Here is a 24,300-nt window from a genome sequence, read left to right as displayed (position 1 = left end):
ATGCCATGTTAAGGAAGTTTGAGTAGAAAAAAGACACTGGTCACCCGGGGAAAGAAGAAATTGGACAGGGGGGAAAAAAAAAGAAACCCAAGGAGGAGAACACCAAGGACAAATGTGGTCTACTCACTGCCTGTTGTGCCTGGATCTTGGGCAGCGGGTGGAGAGGTGAGTCTGATAGAGAAGGTGGGAGAGGGACTGATAGTGTTACGGAGACCTCTAATACCTCCCCCTCTCCCTCCCAACCCAGTCTCACACGCCCACAGGAAATTGAAGGCAGTAGTTCCAGCAAACAAAACTTTAGGAAATCCAAAAGTTGGTTCTTCAACCTCTACTAATTTGCTTATAATTAGTGAGCCCTTTTCTACATACATGACCAAAAAAAAGTCAAGCTCAAATGTTTGAGGGGTACACACACCCCAACAAAAATACATAAGCTAGTCAATAAAGTAATGACTCTGACAAAATGATTACTACATTTACAAGTGGGTTTAGATTCTCAAATGTGTACATTTTTTTGAATCAACCTGCTACATTAAAAATATCACCATTGCATCAATCTTTTATAAAAGCATACACCATTAAATAAAATTCTATGGTCAGAATACTGATGACATAATTGTGAAATCAATTCCTTTCATTGATTATTCTTTATTTGTTCTCCTCATCTGCAAGTAAAGCTAGAAAAACAATCATGTATTAATCTGATTGAAATGACTGTTACAATGTACTAATGAATCGAGGACTAGGGCAAACCATTTGATGGAGTTTGGATGTGTTGTCCCCTCCAAAACTCATGTGGAAATCTGATCCCCAATGTGGCAGTGTTGGAAACTGATTGAGTCACGGGGGGCGGATCCCTCATGAATGGATTAATACTCTCCCTGGGGGAGGAGGGGTAGTGAGTGAGTTCTTGCTCTATTAGTTCCTGTGAAAGCTGGTTGTTTATAGGACCCTGGCACCTCCTCTTTCTCTCTCTTCCTTCTTCTTGCCATGTGATCTGCTTGTACCCGCTGGCTGCCTGTCACTTTCCGCCATGAGTAGAAGCAGCCTGAGGCCTGTGCCAGATGCAGCTGTCCCAGAATCATAAGCCAAATAAACCTCTTTCCTTTATAAATTACCCAGTCTCAGGTATTTCTCTTACAGCAACACAAAACAGACTAAAACACCATTTAAACCAGGTTTGTATCTCTTCAAGTGGTTAACAGTTCCCTTCTCCAAGGAGTTGATTTTTTCTAAGTTTATCACAACAAAAACTAGAAAATAACCAAAATGGAAGAATGCTTAAATATATTTTGCTAAATTCATGTAATAAAATGCTGCAGAATGATGAAAAATGTTTTCAAATGGTATTAAAGGACATGGGAAAATGCTAATGATTTAGTATAAACTGGAGAATAAGACATATCTGGGAACAGAAGTCCTCTTAAGTGACTCTTCCTCTATGATTGACCTCAATATAGGTGGTATATTGTAACTTTCACTTTCCTGTTCAAAAGAAGCCTGAACAATCACCTGCCCTAGTGTTTACTGTGACAGGCATGGTCTCCAGCACCAGGAACAGTGGTGCATAGCAGAGAGCAGCAGTGAGGAAATGTGGAAAAGAATGTCAGTGGCAGACAAAACCCCAGAGAGACAGTAGGGTGGCTCACAAAAAGGAGTGTCATATCAAGGGACAAAGGAATAAATGATGTGAAGGCCTGTCCACCCCCCTCTGCTTCTAAACCCTCTCAGCCTTTCACCTGCCACACCTGTTCCAATGTCATCACCTTGATCCCCCCAACTACCACTTAAAGAAATCTAAGCAAAGGGATTCTGAAAAGGTGTGGTTGCTAGGCTCAAGGTGAAGGTATGTCAGGAAAACAAAGGGAACAGTGTGATGAACTTCAGATCCCAGTATCTGGGTTCTAGACCCAGCTCCACCCTATCAAGTGGCAATGGGAAAATGACTTAACCTATGACCCAGACTTGCTTCTCTTAATTTTAAAAATGGGAACAATAATGCCTGTTATGGATACATCACAGGATTTGAAACACACACACATGCGCACATGCACACACACCTGGAATTTTGTATATGGAAGCCCTTTGTAAATTTGCAAATGCAGTATACTAGGTCATGTGTTTACTCCTCTTCACCTGGTCTTAGACTTTCTATCAAAAACTTTGTGAGGAAATGTCAATCATTCAGCTTTCTGAGATGTCCTTTTCCATTCACCGAAGGGGACCAGTTAAACCACTTAATGTGGAAAAGCTGCAAAGGCAGAACATGTATTTCTAACAGAATATCCCACATGCCTCTATGTAAGCCTCTCTTTTGAATTACTTGGGTCTACAGAAATAACTTAGCATTAAATAGGAACTAAAGAGACTATGTGAGTCTTTACAGGCAAAAAAAAAATTTATTTCAACTCATACTGCAAATTTGTTAAGTTGAAATATAAGCCTCCTCAAGAGCTTATAACAGATGTTCCATTTGCTAATGTAACGCTCTCAGGTTCACTGCAAACCACGATACATCAACCTAATGAATTTTGAAACTTCCCACAAGCACTCCGCTGGCCACAAGTAATATTATGTGACCCATGATTTTAGGAGAGAAGTTCAAGCTCTATACACTGACTACAAGGCTTAGGTACATATATCTGCCATTTTTAATTCTAAGAAACAATGGTCAAGATAGAGATCTGTAAATGCACGTTGCTAAGTAATCCTACAGCACAGGCACTTGACACTTCATTACTGTGGCCATGAATTTCCACTCATAGGAAAAGAGGGAAAACAACCAGTCCTAGTGAATGCTTCTTACTCAATTGTCATTAGTTTTCACTAAAAAACTTAATCTCATACCCTACCTCTCTTCCTCAATACCTCTGGCTAATAAAAAAGCACAGAAGAACTGAAAACATTCACATGAACCCCTGCGCATGTTATACAAAGCAAACATAGGCAACTTGTTAACAATTTCAGGAAGAACTGGCACCTCGCTTGTAAATAAAGACAGAGAAACTTAGAAAAAGAAAGAAAGAAAAAAAACTACTATCATTTAGTCGCATTTTAAAAATTACATTACATTAAACAATAGCGTTAAACAGATATCTAAATATGCAAATTTCTTAACAGCTAACAAATTTTAAGGGAAATGTTTCAAATAGGATATTTCGAAAAAAACAGATGACCCAAAAAGGAAAGAAACAACTTTTTCTTTTGAATAGTCAACATATATTTAATTAGTTTGGTAGAAAGTCTTTTTAGGCCATGAAGGATGATGTATAATAACAAAGATTGTTCCTCAAATTCACTCCACAACCCTCAGGGATTCAGACAGGATCTAACCAAGGATTTAAACAAACACCTGGCAACCCAGATGATTCGTATATTCTCTTCCAACTCTAAGACTTGGAATTATATACAATGAAACCTTCCCAGAAAAGTATTTCTGGTTTCAAGGGTGTTAGTTTCCAGTATACCAAAGGCATGGGTATTCTTCATAAGATGGATGGCCTCATCTATTACGGTGGACATGGCAAAAAGGACAAATGTTAGGACAAAGCTACTATGTACTCACCCAAGAACAAACTACGAGGGTGGGGAGGGAATACATTTTTTTCTTTCTAACCTACCACACAGTTCCTCATTCTCTATCACTAGATTATAGCTTTCTTAAAGGTTTTTTCTAAGAGAAAAAAAAAAAAGCATTACAAGGAATAGTCAGAGGAACTGGATTTCAGTGATGGAGGTTGAAGGACAAGCTTTAAAGCCTCCTCTGCATCTTCAGCAAGTCATTAACCTCTCCACAGTGCTCTCATTTATAAAATGGGACAATACCACCTGTCTGGCCTGCTTTCAGGAAAATGAAGAGTCCCCATTACAGTAAATACATGAAAATACTCTGAAAAGTAAAAAGAGGTGTGCAAATACAAAGTAACTGGAAAATGAAATAGATGTTTCTGAATGACAGGTAGGTAGGCAGAAATGAAAGTCCCCAAACAGCTGTGACCCTGGGAGATCAGTCTCATTAGGGTGGAGAGTGGAGGTAAGAGGAGAATAGGTATTGCTGGAAGGAAGGAGGCAATGGGTACCATTAGCTGAAAGTTTAAATTGACACCCAGGGTCTTGGATGCAAGCAAAGAAGTCAAAGGACTGGCAGCCCACCTAGCTTGAAGCTGAGCTGGTGAGCTATTGATGGAGAGTTTGGTGATCTAAAAGAAACTGAGGCCAGATATACAAAGCGTAGGATTTGCTGAGTCAATATGACAATCACAACCAGGGAAACACATATGTCAGATCACCCTGAGAAATATGCTCCCCAGTCTTGCTGTAAACATGTTATTGGTTTTATGTCTCTGGATTCTTGGATCTAGACAGGAGGCCTTAGTAAGGATTGGGGATGTGTGTCTGCAGTGCCTGGATCACCAACTGCAAGGCAAAGCCAAAGCCCAGCCTCATGGCTATGCTAGGAGGGGGTCAAATCCTCCAAACACCACTTTTGTAGTCTGTCCTCTGTCCTGAGATCTGCACCTGGTATGTCCATCCAAGACCCAAACAGGCCCTGCCCTTCATAGCAGCCCCAGGTGCCAGGTGGACCCAGGATGGCTGCAACAGACATTATTATGGAAGGTATCTGGATCTACTGTCTCAAAGGCTTTGGTTAAGATGACACTGATACAGGACTAGCATAGTGTTTGCTTTTAAAAAAAAAAAAAAAAAAAAAGGAACTTAAATGGCTAGCTTTGTTTTCTAGAAGCAGTTCAAATATAATTGTTTAAAATTAGTAAATTAGGTAAATGTGATTAGGATAAATATTTATACACAAACTTACAGTTTCGAAAAAATACTTTCATTAATTGAAATTTTGAAGTCATGTTATGTTAAGTAATAATAATGATAAAATGAGTCTTTCCTAAGTAAGTTAAAATACTAGAACATTATAAAATATAATCTTAGGTTTATATACTTTGACATCTTGTTTATGTGGTATAGAAAAGCTGTTTGTAGATCTGTTAGTAAAAAATTGAGAAAATGTTTTTCTAGATATAACAATGGATTTTAGCTACAGATACTGATATAAAACAGTTTTTTAAAAGGATATAATAAAATGGATTTCATATACAGATACTGATATAAAACAGTTTTTAAAATGCTTGCTTTGTTAGAAGTCAGGGTTACTAAAAGTTAAAATTGTAGTTAATAGACAGTGCAGAGCCTAGAGCTAGGATCAGAGGTCATTACCACTCCCTTGGACTGAAGGATCCAGGGAGGGAGCATTTACTGAGGCCAGGAGACAACTGTAGTTGTCACAGTAGGAGAGGGACATTAGATTGGGGCACTGGCCTTTTAGAACATGCAGCCACTGAACAACCACAAGGCTTTTCAAGATGGCGGCGGCTGCGGCGGCTGGCGCGGAGTAGCTGAGGTGGAAAAGGCGGCCACTGGGACTCAGGCAGCCGGAAAACTTGTGGTCCTTCCTCTTGCCATCTCTTAAGGGAGGACTGCTGCTGCTGACCGGTCGTGGGGAGTGACCGCCACTTTGCCCCCGGCAGGAGAGTCTGCCTCATTTACAGACAACAGCTTTAAAGTGTGGAGCAGGAAAAGAACTGTTTCTTAGCTGCAAAAGTGAGTCTCGAAACAGGGAACACGGCGCCAGGGCTGCTGTGGATGCAGCCAGGATCCCGGAGGCCGGGGCCGCGCTGAAGGCGGCCAGCTGCCCTATTCAGGATTCGAGGTTTCAGGCCGGCATTAAAGAAGACTCCTGGGAGTGCCCGAGCCGCGCTGCGACTGAACAGCCCCAGGCGGCAGCGGCCGAGAACTGGGAAAGGCGGCAAACCAGAGACAGAGCGAGCACCCGACCTGGCACAGCACTGTGAGTGATCCCTGGCACAGCTCTGTTCGGGGGGTGGATGCCCAAGCGGCCCCCGCCTGCACCACCAGCCCACTCCCCTCCCGGTGCTGCCTCCATTTTCCCAGGTGCGGGCAGCTCCGCCCTGCTCGGCCATCACTGAGCCCTCCCACTTGCTGGCCTGGCGCCAGGCTTTCCGGAGCCTGCGGACCGGCCGTGGCTCCTACTCCCTCCGCGGTTCTCTGGCGGGGCTGGTGGCGGAGGGCGTCCCGGGCCAGTTTCGGGAGGGCAAAGTACAGGCGGGCCGACTGTCACTCCACCATACCCTGGACTCCGGCCCCAGGTAAACTCCCTGTTACTGGGAGGCAGATACCATCTGTGCGGCCACCAGTTTGGAAAAAAGCCTAACGAGTTTCTGGTTGGGAATAGTGTGGTAGGAGAGTTCCCAGGTCCGCTTGAACCTGCCGGAGACCAGGCTGCAGGTGGGCGCTAGACTCGATTTATACTGGGGGGATACAAAGGTGAACAAGACCCGAGAAAGATCTACATAGTGCCACAAAGGCACCCAGAGAGACCGGTCGTCTGTGCCCAGCAGAAACCTGGTAGACTTCCTGGGCGAGGCGGTACCGAGCAGGGTCTTGAAGGCCCAGCTGTTAGACGAGGGGTGCAGAAGACACACCCCAGCCCAGCACAGTGCGCACAGAGTGGGGAGACGTGCGGCCAGGGAGGCGGAGACTCGACAAAAACCACACACCCGGTGGGGTCGCTACTGCACGATCTAACAGCCTGGGCCAGAGCACACGGAACAGGGAGAAGTCCTGCACAGGAAGTGAAAGCTCAACAGAGATCACACACCCTGTGGTACGTGACCCACCAGCCCAGCAGAGTCCAAGCTGACCAGAAAGGTGGCTCCCCGGAGAAGCCCAAGACCCGAGGCAACCACACACACAAGGCACTAGAGGCCAACTGAGCAGTCACGGAGGGAGCCATACGAAATTGGCAACCACAGCAACATCCTAGTTAGTCATTAATCTCAAACCGGTGGACTGTGAAACCCCCTGCCACAATGAATAAACACCAAAAAAAAGATACCAGAAATACAAAAAATCAAGAAAGTACACCACCAAAAGTTAATAAATCTCAAACTCTAGATCCTATAGAACAAGAAGCCCTTGAAATGACTGACAAGGAATTTCGAGTGATAATTCTAAAGAAACTGAATGAGATACAAGAAAACTCAGCTAGACATCATGATGAAATGAGGAAAAGTATACAGGATCTGAAAGAGGAAATGTACAAGGAAATCAATGTCCTGAAAAAAAATGTAGCAGAACTTGCTGAACTGAAGAAGTTATTCAACGAAATAAAAAACACAACGGAGAGTTTAACCAGCAGGCTTGTCGAAGTTGAAGAGAGAACCTCTGAACTTGAAGATGGGCTGTTTGAAATAACACAAGCAGACAAAAAGAAAGAAAAAAGAATCAAGGACATTGAAGAAAATCTGAGAGAGATATCAGACAACCATAAGCGATCAAATATCCGAGTCATGGGTATTCCAGAAGGGGAGGAAAATGGAGATTCCATTGAAAACATATTCAACAAAATAGTGGCAGAAAACTTCCCAGGTATAGGAAAAATCACAGATCTTCAGATCCAGGAAGCTCAACAATCTCCAAACGTATTCAACCCAAAAAGGCCTTCTCCAAGACATGTCATAGTCAAATTGGCAAAACTCAGAGACAAAGAGAGAATCTTAAAAGCTGCAAGAGAGAAGCATCAAATCACCTATAAGGGAGCCCCAATCAGGTTAACATCAGACTTTTCATCACAAACCCTAAAAGCTAGAAAGGAATGGGATGATATTTTCAAAATACTAAAAGACAAAGATTGCCAGCCAAGAATACTCTACCCTGCAAGGCTATCCTTCCGAAATGAGGGGCAAATAGTATATTTCTCAGACAAACAAAAACTGCGGGAGTTCACTACCACAAGACCACCCTTACAAGAAATCCTCAAGGGAGTACTGGGTTTGGTTCCTGAAAAATAACTACCACTGCCATAAAAACCCAAGAAAAATCTAAACCTGCTAGTATAATAAAAATGGCATTCATGAAGAGAAAACAAGCTAACAAAAACATTATCTACAACCTAAGGAACCAACAAACACAGAAAACAAACAGTAAATCAGAAAGCAAGGAATAAAAGACACTTAAGACAACCAAACAACCAATAAAATGCTAGGAATAAATCAACACCTTTCAATAACAACTCTTAATGTAAAAGGCTTAAATTCCCCAATTAAAAGACACAGACTGGCTGACTGGATCAAAAAGCAGGACCCAACTATATGCTGTCTACAAGAGACCCACCTCACCCATAAAGATTCACACAGACTAAGAGTGAAAGGATGGAAAAAGATTTACCATGCAAACAGAAAAGAAAAACGAGCTGGAGTAGCTATTCTTATATCTGACAAAATAGACTTTAAACTAAAAACCATAAAAAGAGACAATGAGGGACACTACTTAATGATAAAAGGACTGATCCATCAAGAAGACATAACAATCATAAATATGTACGCACCCAATGTTGGAGCAGCCAGATTTATAAAACAAACTCTATTAGACCTAAAGAAGGAAATAGACACTAATACCATAATAGCAGGGGACCTGAACACCCCACTGTCAATATTAGACAGATCATCTAGGCAAAGAATCAGTAGAGAAACACAAGATCTAAACAAGACTCTAGACCAATTGGAATTGGCAGATATCTACAGAACATTCCACCCAACAACCTCAGAATATTCATTCTTCTCATCAGCACATGGATCATTCTCCAGGATAGATCACATATTAGGTCACAAATCAAGTCTCAATAAATTCAAAAAAATTGGAATTATCCCATGTATCTTCTCAGACCACAATGGATTAAAACTAGAAATTAATAACAAACGAACCTCTGGAAACTATACAAACACATGGAAATTAAACAGCATTCTACTTAATGACATATGGGTCCAAGAAGAAATCAAGCAGGAAATCAAAAAATTTATTGAAACTAATGAAAACAATGATACATCATACCAAAACCTGTGGGATACTGCAAAAGCAGTATTGAGGGGAAAATTTATTGCATTAAACGCTCACTTCAGAAGAATAGAAAGATGGCAAGTGAACAACCTAACACTTCAACTTAAAGAACTAGAAAAACAAGAACAATCCAAACCTAAAGTTAGCAGACGGAAAGAAATCATTAAGATCAGAGCAGAACTGAATGAAATTGAAAACCAAAAAACAATTCAAAAGATCAACGAATCAAAAAGTTGGTTTTTTGAAAAGATAAATAAAATTGACAAACCATTAGCATGGCTAACAAAAAAAAGAAGAGAGAAGACTCAAATAACAAAAATTAGAAATGAAAAAGGCGATATTACAACTGATTCATCTGAAATACAAGGAATCATTCGAGACTACTATAAACAACTATATGCCAACAAATTTGAAAATCTGGAGGAAATGGATAAATTTCTGGACACACACAAGCTCCCAAAACTGAACCGTGAAGACGTAGAAAATTTGAACAGACCAATAACAATAAAGGAGATTGAAGCTGTTATCAGAAGGCTCCCAACAAAGAAAAGCCCAGGACCAGATGGATTCACAGCAGAATTTTACCAAACATTCAAACAGGAATTGACACCGATTCTTTACAAACTATTCCAAAAGATTGAAACGGACGCAAATCTCCCAAACTCATTCTATGAAGCAAACATCATCCTGATACCAAAACCAGGTAAAGATATAACCAAAAAAGAAAACTACAGGCCGATATCCCTGATGAATATAGATGCAAAAATCCTCACTAAATTACTAGCAAACAGAATACAGCAACACATACGAAAAATTATTCATCACGATCAAGTGGGATTCATCCCAGGGATGCAAGGTTGGTTCAACATACGCAAATCAATAAATGTGATACACCATATTAATAAACTCAAACACAAGGACCATATGATCATCTCTATAGATGCTGAAAAAGCATTTGATAAAGTTCAGCACTCATTCATGACAAAGACCCTCTATAAGTTAGGTACAGAGGGAAAGTATCTCAACATAATTAAAGCCATATATGACAAACCCACTGCCAATATCATCCTGAATGGGGAAAAGCTGAAAGCTTTTCCTTTAAGAACAGGCACTAGACAAGGATGCCCACTCTCACCACTCCTATTCAACATAGTGTTGGAAGTACTAGCCAGAGCAATCAGAGAAGAGAAGGAAATAAAGGGCATTCAGATTGGAAAAGATGAAGTCAAACTGTCCCTGTTTGCAGATGACATGATCCTATATATCGAACAGCCTAAAACCTCTACAAAAAAACTGTTGGAATTGATAAATGATTTCAGCACAGTAGCAGGATACAAAATCAACACACAAAAATCAGTAGCATTTCTTTTCTCCAATAGTGAACAGGCAGAATGAGAAATCAAGAAAGCCTGCCCATTTACAATAGCCACCAAAAAAATAAAATACTTAGGAATTGAGTTAACCAAGGAGGTGAAAAATCTCTATAATGAGAACTACAAACCACTGCTGAGAGAAATTAGAGAGGATACAAGAAGATGGAAAGATATTCCATGCTCTTGGATTGGAAGAATCAACATAGTGAAAATGTCCATACTACCCAAAGTGATATACAAATTCAATGCAATCCCCATCAAAATTCCAATGACATTTTTCTCAGAAATGGAAAAAACTATTCAGACATTTATATGGAACAATAAAAGACCACGAATAGCCAAAGCAATGCTCAGCCAAAAAATAAAGCTGGAGGCATAACACTACCTGACTTTAAGCTATACTACAAAGCTATAATAACCAAAACAGTATGGTACTGGCATAAAAACAGACACACTGACCAATGGAATAGAATAGAGAATCCAGAAATCAACCCACACACTTACTGCCATCTGATCTTTGACAAAGGCACCAAGCCTATTCACTGGGGAAGGGACTGCCTCTTCAGCAAGTGGTGTTGGGATAACTGGATATCGATATGCAGGAGAATGAAACTAGATCCATACCTCTCACCGTATACTAAAATCAACTCAAAATGGATTAAGGATTTAAATATACACCCTGAGACAGTAAAACTTCTTAAAGAAAACATAGGGGAAACACTTCAGGAAATAGGACTGGGCACAGACTTCATGAATACGACCCCAAAAGCACGGGCAACCAAAGGAAAAATAAACAAATGGGATTATATCAAACTAAAAAGCTTCTGCACAGCAAAAGAAACAATTAAAAGAGTTAAAAGACAACCAACAGAGTGGGAGAAAATATTTGCAAAATATACATCTGACAAAGGATTAATATCCAGAATATATAAGGAACTCAAACAACTTTACAAGAAGAAAACAAGCAACCCAATTAAAAAATGGGCAAAAGAGCTAAGTAGGCATTTCTCTAAGGAAGATATACAAATGGCCAACAGACATATGAAAAAATGCTCAACATCACTCAGCATCCGGGAAATGCAAATCAAAACCACATTGAGATACCATCTAACCCCAGTTAGGATGGCTAAAATCCAAAAGACTATGAACGATAAATGCTGGCGAGGCTGCGGAGAAAAAGGAACTCTCATACATTGTTGGTGGGACTGCAAAATGGTGCAGCCTCTATGGAAAATGGTATGGAGGTTCCTCAAACAATTGCAAATAGATCTACCATACGACCCAGCCATCCCACTGTTGGGAATATACCCAGAGGAATGGAAATCATCAAGTCGAAGGTATACCTGTTCCCCAATGTTCATCGCAGCACTCTTTACAATAGCCAAGAGTTGGAACCAGCCCAAATGCCCATCATCAGATGAGTGGATACGGAAAATGTGGTACATCTACACAATGGAATACTACTCAGCTATAAAAACGAATGAAATACGGCCATTTGCAACAACATGGATGGACCTTGAGAGAATTATATTAAGTGAAACAAGTCAGGCACAGAAAGAGAAATACCACATGTTCTCACTTATTGGAGGGAGCTAAACATTAATATATAAATTCACACACACACATACACACACACACACACAAATCGGGGGGGGAGGGAAGAAGATATAACAACCACAATTATTTGAAGTTGATACAACAAGCAAACAGAAAGGACATTGTTGGGGGGGAGGGGGGGAGGGAGAAGGGAGGGAGGTTTTGGTGATGGGGAGCATTAATCAGCTACAATGTATATCGACAAAATAAAATTAAAAAAAAAAAAAAGTTAGGTATAGAGGGAAAGTATCTCAACATAATTAAAGCCATATATGCCAAACCCACTGCCAATATCATCCTGAATGGGCAAAAGCTGAAAGCTTTTCCTTTAAGAACAGGAACTAGACAAGGATGCCCACTCTCACCACTCCTATTCAACATAGTGTTGGAAGTACTAGCCAGAGCAATCAGAGAAGAGAAGGAAATAAAGGGCATCCAGATTGGAAAAGATGAAGTCAAACTGTCCCTGTTTGCAGATGACATGATCCTATATATCGAACAGCCTAAAACCTCTACAAAAATACTGCTAGAATTGATAAATGATTTCAGCACAGTAGCAGGATACAAAATCAACACTCAAAAATCAGTAGCATTTCTTTTCTCCAATAGTGAACATGCAGAAAGAGAAATCAAGAAAGCCTGCCCATTTACAATAGCCACCAAAAAAATAAAATACTTAGGAATTGAGTTAACCAAGGAGGTGAAAAATCTCTATAATGAGAACTACAAAACACTGCTGAGAGAAATTAGAGAGGATACAAGAAAATGGAAAGATATCCCATGCTCTTGGATTGGAAGAATCAACATAGTGAAAATGTCCATACTACCCAAAGTGATATACAAATTCAATGCAATCCCCATCAAAATTCCAAAGACATTTTTCTCAGAAATGGAAAAAACTATCCAGACATTTATATGGAACAATAAAAGACCATGCATAGCCAAAGCAATGCTGAGCAAAAAAAATAAAGCTGGAGGCATAACACTACCTGACTTTAAGCTATACTACAAAGCTATAATAACCAAAACAGTATGGTACTGGCATAAAAACAGACACACTGACCAATGGAATAGAATAGAGAATCCAGAAATCAACCCACACACTTACTGTCAGCTGATCTTTGACAAAGGCATCAAGCCTATTCAGTGGCGAAGGGACTGCCTCTTCAGCAAATGGTGCTGGGACAACTGGATATCCATATGCAGGAGAATGAAACTTGATCCATACCTCTCGCCGTATACTAAAATCAACTCAAAATGGATTAAAGATTTAAATATACACCCTGAGACAATAAAACTTCTTAAAGAAAACATAGGAGAAACACTGCAGGAAATAGGACTGGGCACAGACTTCATGAATACGACCCCAAAAGCACGGGCAACCAAAGGAAAAATAAACAAATGGGATTATATCAAACTAAAAAGCTTCTGCACAGCAAAAGAAACAATTAAAAGAGTTAAAAGACAACCAACAGAGTGGGAGAAAATATTTGCAAAATATACATCTGACAAAGGATTAATATCCAGAATATATAAGGAACTCAAACAACTGTACAAGAAGAAAACAAGCAACGCAATTAAAAAATGGGCAAAAGAGCTAAGTAGGCATTTCTCTAAGGAAGATATACAAATGGCCAACAGACATATGAAAAAATGCTCAACATCACTCAGCATCCGGGAAATGCAAATCAAAACCACATTGAGATACCATCTAACCCCAGTTAGGATGGCTAAAATCCAAAAGACTATGAACGATAAATGCTGGCGAGGCTGCAGAGAAAAAGGAACTCTCATACATTGTTGGTGGGACTGCAAAATGGTGCAGCCTCTATGGAAAATGGTATGGAGGTTCCTCAAACAATTGCAGATAGATCTACCATACGACCCAACTATCCCACTGTTGGGAATATACCCAGAAGAATGGAAATCATCAAGTCGAAGGTATACCTGTTTCCCAATGTTCATCGCAGCCCTCTTTACAATAGCCAAGAGTTGGAACCAGCCCAAATGCCCATCATCGGATGAGTGGATACGGAAAATGTGGTACATCTACACAATGGAATACTACTCAGCTATAAAAACGAATGAAATACGGCCATTTGCAACAACATGGATGGACCTTGAGAGAATTATATTAAGTGAAACAAGTCAGGCACAGAAAGAGAATTACCACATGTTCTCACTTATTGGTGGGAGCTAAAAATTAATACATAAATTCACACACACACACACACAGACACACACACACACGCACACAAACCGGGGGGGGGGAAGAAGATATAACAACCACAATTATTTGAAGTTGATATGACAAGCAAACAGAAAGGACGTTGTTGGGGGGGAGGGGGGAGGGAGAAGGGAGGGAGGTTTTGGTGATGGGGAGCAATAATCAGCCACAATGTATATCGACAAAATAAAATTTAAAAAAAAATAAAAATAAAAATAAAAATAAAAAATAACAACCACAAAAAAAAAAAAAAAATTGTAGTTAATAAATGTAATTAAAACTACTGGATATAAAAGAAACAATTCTATATAAAGAATGTATAAGGAAAGTAAAAGGTGTTGTTTTTTTTAAAAAAGGTTATTAAAAAGATATGAGAGGTATGAGGATATGGTTTTTTGTTAAGAATTGATAATTCTAAGTTTGAAAGTTATTTAAAGTTTGTTTCAAAATGAAGAGGAATATCATAGATGAAACTAAATAGATATGCAAAGTAAAGAAAAGAAAAAAATTTAAGAAGTTATAAAGAGTTTATAAAAATTTTATATGGTCACATCTGACTAAGGTTGGATAAATTTGTTTATAAGATTTTATCAAAATTAACCTTAGTATTAATAATGCACTAGCCCTGTCCACTGTTTTTGAATCCTTATTATCCAAACTGAATCCTGACTTTTTACAAATATCCCTTCCTAAGGAGTTCCCTTTGGACTCCATAATGATTGAGGGATACATGTCACTGGTCAAATAATTTGCAATATATGTTCAAAGGTTCTTCCACTGATATTACTCAACTTGTGCTCAAGCCCATTTGGAAAGCATGAGCTTTCTTCTCTTCGAAATAATGGCAGGTAGACCTACATGCCAGGACAAAGGAGTTCAGGAACCAGCTTTTCTACAAAAAATAAATTAAATAAATAAATAAAATACATTTTTTTAAAAATTTAAATTAGTAAAGGATTCCTTCCACCGAAAGGAATGCCTTCTGGGAGACAAAGATATTAAAGACCACGGTCTCCAGCCTGCAGACTGTCTATTGGAAAAGTCATCAAACAAAGAACTCCCTCCAGCCATGTTGGAAGGGACCACATCAGGTATTGTTAACTAATCCCTGTGCAGCTAGGCTTAAAGGCATTGACTCATGGATTCATGTTTCTCATTTAAAAAGGCGAATCCACCTGAGTAGATATTTTCCATCACTGGAGATCTTCAAATGAAGCTAACCTGTAGCCGTATACCTTACTCTTCCAGACAGGACAAGAAGATGATGGCATCTGAGTAAATAACTCTTACCCAAGACTCCAGAACTGACTTGACAACTTTATCATCAACATTGCTGAAACCTGGACTTTTACTTTTGCCCTCAGGATTTCTAGTTCTAGGCCTTTGTCAGACTCTAGGTCTCATCTCTTTGTTCACATTTTTCCCAAGCCTGTGCCAACTTAAAACTTAATACCTACTTTAAGTTGTAAGAGTGTCCTTAGTTTTTCTCTTGCTGTTTTCACCATCTAGCCCACTAACACTCTTGAAGACAACGTATTTCTACAATGGGCACACTTTTTTGCCCAAGGGCACAACTTATCCTCCTGTCATATATGCAGACAAATGCTCCTATTTAGTTCTTCTGGTTTGCCATGAATTAAAGGGTCTGACTACAGTCCCATCCCAACTCCCATGGTGCTTAAAATTTGAACTTAGACCTGGAGGCCAGAGGCTAGTTTCTTTCCCTCTTACGTGGGACATGACTTTCTGGGAATGAGCATTCCCAGCTAAAAGAACCAAAATGTCTACCTGACTTGATCATCAATGATCTTATATGAAAGGGTTTATTTTGTTTGTTTTTTGGTTTTGCTTTTTTATCAAAAGGGGAAAATCATAATATATATTAAAAAAAAAAATCTGCTCTGGCCAGTTCAGCTAAATTTCAGTGCCTTGGGAAATCCAGGAAAAGACCATAGTCACATCTGCATGTCTCAGAAAACATTATCATGAGACCATTTTTACTTAGAATTAGACAGGATGGCACCAGAAAGTCATAAAATAACCTAGAATGCTTCTCGTAACCCTTACCCTAAATCTCTGCATGGAAGATGTAAACTGGTAACAATCCCAAATCTACACATTACGTATAACCAATAGAAAAACTAATGTAATGATAAGGTGGTGCTGTCCTCTCTCGGTCTCCTTTGATCCTTCCCCCTTCTTGTGATTATAAAACACTGAGCTCTCCTGGACTTCTTTGGAGCACATTTCTTAGAGTGTCCTGACCTATGCATCTCCCTGGTTGCAATCAGCACACTGGCTCAATAAATGCTATGCTTTACATGTGCAGCCTCAGTTTCTTTTAGTTCAACAGGTTTTTCTTCCCTAGCTCAGCCATAGGTGGAAAGGAAGATGATGAAGAGAAAATACCTACAGACAGGTTGTGAGTGTCTATTTTGTTTTTTATCATTCCAGGTACAATGCGTACATTAAAATCGATATTTTATAAAATGTAGACTAACACTTCTCTGCCTTAGTACACAATTACATCACAGTATCTCTAGTGTGTTCTAAATAACATCTCATATTGAGGCCGATATTCTGTTTATTCCTATTCAGACTACGCTCTCTACACACAATTCAAGAATAAAGCCTCCTTTGTTGCATGCTGCTGAGTTATTAGCACAACTCAAGATGATATCTCTCCCAAATTCAAAAGCCTATTAACACGCCAAAAGCACCCTGATTTGAAAAAATTCACACAAACCGACAACCTATAGTTACGCAGGAAGTTGTTTCCTGGTAGAATCTGATCTTAAAACTTTTTCTTACAAAACCTCTTTCAGGGACCTTGAATTTTTACCTATTAAGAGATTGGTAAAAAGAGATGGGGATTAACTTCCCCATGAGAGGTGTCTGACAACCAAATAAGACATCAGAGGACTGATAGGAAATCCTGGCACCAAATTAAAAAGGAAAAGCCCCAGATCAAACAACAAGCCATCAGTACAGTTAAAAAGAGACCTTAGTTTTACAGTTCTCATCCTTAAGCTTCTCTTATTCTAGAAGCCTTCCCTGCCTTGCCCCCCAGTCTGGCAGGACACCCAACCCATTTGCTCTCATAGCACATGATGCCCAGCTAGCACTGTACTTTTCAAACTGGGTGCAGGGTGCATTCTCGGGAGCCCATGAGTTCCTCATGGCGAGATTTTCCCCATTGCATGTTTACTCAATGATCTAATAAAAGCATGCTCTGGACCATCTCAGTAAACTCCCTGTTTTCACTCAATTTCAATACTCACACTTGCATTTATGGCGCCATCCTGCTTTGTCAGGTAGAAATTCTTTCATTCTCGCAGGCAGGTGAAAAAAGAATGAAAGAATCTAGGCCCAGTGAAAGCTGTACAGTCAAGATTTTTAGTGAGTTTTAGCAATTTTGACAGAAGAAAGTGGTAGGATCATCGAATTTCTACTTACTTATTGGAACACGCCAAACTCTGAGCCTAACTGTAAAAAGTGATTTAGCTGATGCTAAACATCACCCATCACATTAATGTTAACTTAAATTTTATTGGTCTGCAATTTTAGTCAATATTCAGCTTGTATATTTGTTCTGGTGTTCTTAAGAGATATACATCTAAATGCGCTTATACCTTGTGTTATGTTTGTACAATAGGTTTTAGTAAGACTCTAATAAAATTTTAAAATAGCTTAATATTGGGGTTCTGATTATTTTCCCCTTCAGTAGGAAGCCACATAAATCCATCAAAAGGAGAGAGAACACAGTGATTCTCAGCAGCAGTAGGGCTGGTGGTACTGTATTTTCCCTTGGGGACATATCAGAACACCAGACTATCCAAAGGGAATTTTATAAACTACACAACCTCCCTCCCCTCCCCCAATTCTCCAGAAGACTTGGCTTTTCCTCCCTACTTGCCAATCTTCCTATCACCACCTTAGGTAACACCAGATGCTGACAACTGAAGTACGCTGTACATGTGTACTATGCATGACCTAGCACCTGCATTGCAAGGGACTGTAACCTTCCTTCAGAGTCTGATCATGTTTTACTCTTCATGTCCCCTAGAAACACGTATCACAGGATCTGACACATGGTAGAGACTCAGGCTTTTGTGGCAGCTGAAAACCTGAATCTACCACTTACCAGCTTTGTGGCAAAACTCCTTCAGCCCAATAATCACTGAAACTTTTAACACATAACATCCCTCCTTCCTTCCTCCTTCCTTGACACATAGGAGCCAACTCCAGCATTTTCTAGTTCTCATTCCCCCTTTCTTTTCAGGAAGTTTACCTACGGATTATCCATTTTCTTTCCAATGTCTTGAATTTTTTCCTACCTACTAGGTCTTCAATCAGCAGGTAAACATGTTCAAAAATATCCTAATCAAAGAGAAAAAACAGTCGGACAGCAAAGAAGAACAGCCTTCCCTTACTCCTCTTCCTTCTTCATTCTCTCCTCCTCGGTCCAATGTCTGAAAGAGTTGTCTGCCCTCACCCCTCCACCCACATCCCAATTCCTCCCCTACCACCCCCTTCATGGAAACAGCTCCATGACACTAGGTCCAGTACACACAGTTCCTTCCTGACCTCGCGGCAATATCTCACACAGTTAACCACTCCCACCTTCTTGAATCCTTCTCCTCCCTTGTCTTCAGCATTCCACACTCTTCTGATTTTTACTTTTCCTCTCTAGCCATTCCTTCTCAATCTCTTTCATTCTCCTCTACTCAGTTTTTAAATGCTGGAATTTTACTTACGCTGGGATGGATCACAGGAACTTCAAACGCAAGGAACACAAAACTGAATTCATGACCTTCGCCATTAAATCTAGTCCTCATCCTGTGTTTTTTATCTCTGTGAATTGCATTTCCATCTACCCAGTTGTATGATCCAGAAACCTGGGAGTTGTCCACAACACCCCTCTCTCTTACCCCTGTGCCCATAAATGCCTACTAGGCATCTTCACCTGACTGTCTAATCACCAGCTTGAACCTGACTTAAGAGTTTTCGATTCCACCTTCCCCGACCTGCTTCTCAGCATACCTATAGTCCTCATCTCAGCAAACGATACCTCCAGTTGCCTCGTTGTTTGGCCAAAACAAGAAAACACATTATCCTTCATTGCTCTTTTCCTCAAACTCCGCAATCATAATATGCCCCAAATTCAATCACTTCTCACCACCGCCAATGCAATGCAAGTCACCATCACCTCTTCTGAGGACCCCTGCAACAGCTGCCTCTTGACTTCTACTCCACACAGCAGCCAAGTGATTTGTATACATTATTTTAAAAATTTAAATCATATTTTATTGTCCTTGCCCAAAACCCTCCAATGAATTTGTATCTCATTTAGATGACTTTTCAAACTTCATAGCATGGCTCACAAGGTCCTACATGTTTTAACTCTTAGCTACTACCCAGACCTCATTTCCACCAAATTCCACCTTACTCTGGGAACACAGGCCTTCTCACTCTGTCTTCAGCATGCCAGACTTGCTCCTGTCGTATGGTGCTTCTCGGCACATGCATCATGCATTTCCTCTCCCTGGAATGCTCTTCCTCCGGGTGGCTCACGTTCACATCACTCAGAGCTCCACTCAACGTCACCTCGTCAGATTGGACTTCCCTAGCTGAGAAGGCCAACCTTCCCTGCCCCGTGGGTCTCCTCACCCAGCTTTATTTTTCTTCATAGCTCTCACTACTACCTAATTTTATTTACTTGTGTACCATCTGCTTGTCCCATTATATAGGTGGCTACCAGTACAGAAATTTTGTCCTGTTCACTGAAGGATCCCAGGAAAACAGGTAGAAGGCACTCAAAACATATTACTGTATGAATTAAATTCCCAAAACCTAACAACTCCATTTCCTAAATATTGATTAGGACTATGCACCTCTTTCAGTCTCTTCCACCACCACCCAAGGCCCAGCTACCATGACCTCTTGCTCGGGCTTCTCCTCAGCCCATGCACTGGTCTCCTGCATCTGTTTTTGCCGCTTTCTAATTCTCCCCAGTGCAAGCAAAAGGAACTTTATAAAAATCTTATTCCTTCTCTGACCTGCTTAAATCCCTTCCATGATTGTAAGTATTCTTTATTTCTCCTTTGTAGTACTTATTATAATTAGGATTTCATAATTAGGTATACATAATTATAGACCCCCGCAAAAACTTACTCATACCACTCACTCCATCTATCAACATTATTAGGAACTTCAACTTTTATATTTCTTTAGTTAAAACTTTGTCTTAGAATGCTTCCATCATCATTCACAGGTGATCATAGCAGGAGGATATATTAATACAGTCAGTCACACAGGCCAGTGGTTCCGTAGCAAAAGGCAGTGCCCTAAAGAAAAAGATCTAAGATATACTTTTAGGGACAAGAAACACGGGAAACTGTGGGATACTATGAGGAAGGGCAGCCTTAAGAGGAAGCCCTGGACAGAAGGAAGAGGAATGTGTCAACAGCAGGGTAGTGAACTTCAAACATAACATTTTCCTGCCCTACTATTCAAGTACCTAACTGCAAACTTTAATGTCCATTTGAATCACTTGAGGATGTGTCAAAAAATGCAGATTCCGATTCAGTAGCTCTGGGTGCAGCCTGAGACTCTGCCTTCCTTTACGTTTCCAGGTCTTGTTGAAGCATGTGCCACAGACCACACTTTTGAGTACCAGGATCTAGACAGAGATTCTCTACATTAGCTGTTTTACAAGCATCTGGGAAGATTTTCAAAAGTCCAAGGCTCAGACCACACCACAGATCAATTAATTCAGACTCTCTAAAGGAAGAACCCAGGTCTTTATATGTATATAGTTTTATTGAGATATAATTCACATACAATTCACCCATCTGAAGTGTACACTTCAATATTTTTTACTATATTCACAGTGTACAACTATCACCAGAATTGATTTTAGACCATCTCATAATCCCCAAAACAACTCTGTACCAATAGTACTTACTCCCGCACACCCCAGCCCTAGGCAAACACCAACATACTTTCTGTGTCTATGGATCTGCCTACTCTGGACATTTCATACAAATCAAATCATACTTTTGGTGTCATATCTAAGAAAGCCGTGCCTAATCCAAGGTCATAAATTTTTTTCTATTTTCCTATATGTTCTACTAACAGTTTTATAGTTTTAGTGCTTATATTTAATGTGTGGTCCTTTGTGACTGTCTTCTTTCACTTAGAATAATGTTTTCAAGGTTCATACATGTAGTAGCACGTATCAGTACTTCACTTCTTTTTATTGCTGAATAGTATTCCATGGCATGGTTAGACCACATTTTATCTATCCATTCATCAGCTGATGGACATTTGGATTGTTTGCATTTTTGGCTATTATAAATAATGCTGCTATTCACAAGTTTTCATGTGGATATATGTTTGCGTTTCTCTTGGTATGCATACCTTGTAGTGGATATCATACAAGGTAACTCTTTGTTTACCTTTTGAGGACCTGCCAGACTATTTTCCAAAGCAGCTGCATCATTTTACGTTCCCACCTGTAGTATGATGTATGAGGGTTCCAAATTTGAATTTGAATTTCTTCAAATCTTCACCAAAACTTATTTTCTGTCTTTTTTATTATAGCCATCCTAATGTGCACAAAGTGGTATCTCGTTGTGGTTTTGATTTGCATTTTCCTGTTGTCTAATGATCTTGAGCATCTTTTCATGTGCTTATTGGTACCCTGTACATCTTCTCTGGAGAAGGATCTAATCAGAATTCCCTATTCCTTTGCCCATTTTTAACTAGGTTATTTGTGTTTTTATTACTGAGTTGTGAGAGTTCTTTAAATATCCTAGATATGTTCCTTATGAGATAATTTGCAAATATTTTCTCCCATTTTTGTGGGTTATCTTTTAACTTTCTTGATGATGTCCATAAAGGTATTTAACTTTATTGAAGTTCAATTCATCTATTTTTTGTGGTTGCTCATGCTTTGGGTATCATATCTAAAAATGCCTTGAATAACCCATGGTCATAATATTTTTTCTATTTTCCCATATTTTCTACTTACAGCTTTATAGTATTTGCTCTTATATTTAGGTCTATGGTCTTTTTTTTTTTTTTTTTTTTTTTGGTGACCGGTAAGGGGATTGTAACCCTTGGCTTGGTGTTGCCCTCACCGCACTCAGCCAGTGAGTGCACCGGCCATCCCTATATAGGATCTGAACCCGTGGCCTCAGCGCTCCCAACACAGCACTCTCCCGAGTGAGCCACGGGGTCGGCCCCTATGGTCCATTTTGAGTAAATGTTTGTCTGCAGTGTGAGGAAGTGGTCTAACCTTATTCTTTTGGAAATAGACATCCATTTGTCCCAGCACCATTTGTCGAAAAATTCTTCTCCCTCCCTGAATTGTCTTGGCTCCCTTGTTGAAAACCAATTGACAATACATATGAGGATTTATTTTTGGACTCTCAGTTCTATCCCATTGATTAATCTGTCCATCGTATGACAGTATCATACTGCTTTGATTACTGTACTACTGTAGTAAGTTTTGAAATCAGGAATGAGTTCTCCAACTATGTTCTTCTTTGAGATTGTTTTGACTATTCTAGATCCCTCAAATTTCCATATAAATTTTAGGAATAGCTTGTCAATTTCTGCAAAGAAGACAGGATCTTTACAGGGAGTATGTTGAATCTGTAGATCCATTTGGGGTGTATTACCATCCTAACATTATTAAGTCTCTCAATCCATGAACATGAGGTATCTTTCTATTTAATCTTTTTGAATTTCTTTCAAGAATGTTTTGTAGTTTTCAGAGCATAAGTTTTGCACTTTTTTATTAAATTTATTCCTATATATTTTATTCTTTTTGGTGCCATTGTAAATGGAATTGTTTTCTTAATGTTGTTATCATATTATTCCTTCCTAGTGTAGAGAAATACAATTGATTTTTGTGTATTGATCTTGTACTCTACAATCTTTCTGAACTGGCATCAGTGTGTTTAAACTCTTGAAGTGGTTCCAATGAGCAACCAAGTTTGAGAACCACTAGTTCAGTACCATCTATGCCCTCAATTCTAATCAGGGAAGATACTTTTATTTCCATCATCACTGCTTATAAGTCATTTAATAACGCTGAGCAACATGAACTTCACAGGAAGGAAGGACACCTTTTTAACCAACATTTCCATAGAGAATACATACATTCAGCTAATTCCAGAAGAAATAGTAAAGGAGGCTTTTATTTGGCTTACGATTCTGGGACAGCTGCATCTGGCACAGGCCTCAGGCTGCTTCTACTCATGGGGGAAAGCATCAGGCAGCTGGCGGGTACAAGCAGATCACATGGCGAGAGGAAGCGAGAGAGAGAGAGAGAGAGAGAGAGAGAGAGAAAGAAGGTGCCAGGGTCCATTAAACAACCAGCTCTCTCAGGAACTAATAGTGTGAGAACTCACTCATTAATCCTACCTCCCCCACGGAGAGCACTAATCCATTCATGAGGGATCCACCCCCATGACCCAAACTGCCACACTGGAGATCAGATTTCCATGAGTTCTGGGAGGACAATACACCCAAACTCCATCATTCTTTCTGAACTGGCATCAGTATTTTTAAACTCTTGAAGTGGTTCCAATGAGCAACCAAGTTTGAGAACCACTAGTTCAGTACCATCTATGCCCTTAATTCTAATCAGGGAAGATACTGTTATGCCCACTATCACTGCTTATAAGTCATTTAATAATGCTGAGCAACACGAACTTCACAGGAAAGAAGGACTCTTTTCCAACGAACATTTCCACAGAGAATACATATATTCAGCTAAATCCAGAAGAGATAGTAAAGGAAGCTTAAGGTAGAAATTATATGAGCCTTTAAACACTTTAACAAGTATGCGAAGAACAGCAGGATAAATGGATGGATAGTATTTAACAAGTACTTTTACAAAATATTACTATTACTTTTTCTGGAAAAGGGTACTAAGGTCCACTCTTGTAAGTTCAAGGATAGTCATTCAATATGGGAGATTCAATCTGGGCTCCAATCAAAAGTACCTTCAGTTCCCACCAAGTAAGAGTGATCAAACACTTCTATCTTTATCTCAAGTGATCATGAGACATCTAAGTTAAGAAACTCAGTGACAGAAATAGCTCTGAAGAGAAATTCATTGGAAATGAGGCAGCCTGGTCCAGTTCTCACAATGAAGCCAAT

At 39.7% G+C, this 24,300-nt stretch overlaps 1 protein-coding gene across 1 annotated transcript in view; it reads right to left on the bottom strand.

Annotated features, from left to right (window-relative positions):
- RNF144B (ring finger protein 144B) overlaps positions 1-24,300 on the bottom strand; it is a 93,717-nt gene that overhangs the window by 36,061 nt on the left and 33,356 nt on the right. The gene's annotated exons all lie outside the window — the stretch shown is intronic.

The sequence above is a fragment of the Cynocephalus volans genome, chromosome 5, assembly GCF_027409185.1.
Source record: "Cynocephalus volans isolate mCynVol1 chromosome 5, mCynVol1.pri, whole genome shotgun sequence".
NCBI lineage: Eukaryota > Metazoa > Chordata > Mammalia > Dermoptera > Cynocephalidae > Cynocephalus > Cynocephalus volans.
This window is presented reverse-complemented; position numbering and strand designations above follow the sequence as displayed.